Here is a 969-nt window from a genome sequence, read left to right on the forward strand (position 1 = left end):
GAGGTCATTTTGCAGGGCTCTGGCAGTGCTCCTCCTGTTCCTCCTTGCACAAAGGTGGAGGTAGCGGTCCTGCTGCTGGGTTGCTGCCCTCCTACAGCCTCCTCCACATCTCCTGTCTCCTGGTAGCACCTCCAGCCTCTGGACACTACACTGACAGACACAGCAAACCTTCTTGCCACAGCTCACATTAATGTGCCATCCTGGATGAGCTGCACTACCTGAGCCACTTGTGTGGGTTGTAGAGTCTGTCTCATGCTACCACGAGTGTGAAAGCACCACCAACATTCAAAAGTCAGCCAGAAAGTATAGGTACTGAGAAGTGGTCTGTGGTCCCCACCTGCAGAACCACTCCTTTATTGAGTGTGTCTTGCTAATTGCCAATAATTTCCACCTGTTGTCTATTCCATTTGCACAACAGCATGTGAAATTGATTGTCTATATATATATATATATATATATATATATATATATATATATACAGTGATGTGAAAAAGTGTTTGCCCCCTGCCTCATTTCCTGTTTTTGTGCATGTTTGTCACACTTAAGTGTTTCGGAACATCAAACCAATTTAAACAATAGTCAAGGACAACACAAGTAAACACAAAATGCAAGTTGTAAATGAAGGTGTTTATTAGTAAAGGTGAAAAAAAATCCAAACCATCATGGCCCTGTGTGAAAAAGTGATTGCCCCCTAAACCTAATAACTGGTTGGGCCACCCTTAGCAGCAACAACTGCAACCAAGCGTCTGCGATAACTTGCAATGAGGCTTTTACAGTATTCTGGAGGAATTTTGGCCCACTCATCTTTGCAGAATTGTCCTAATTCAGTTACATTAGAGGGTTTTCGAGCATGAACGGCCTTTTTAAGGTCATACCACAACATCTCAATAGGATTCAGGTCAGGACTTTGGCTAGGCCACTCCAAAGTCTTCATTTTGTTTTTCTTCAGCCATTCAGTGGTGGACTTGC

Source organism: Archocentrus centrarchus, chromosome 13 (assembly GCF_007364275.1).
Source record: "Archocentrus centrarchus isolate MPI-CPG fArcCen1 chromosome 13, fArcCen1, whole genome shotgun sequence".
Lineage (NCBI taxonomy): Eukaryota > Metazoa > Chordata > Actinopteri > Cichliformes > Cichlidae > Archocentrus > Archocentrus centrarchus.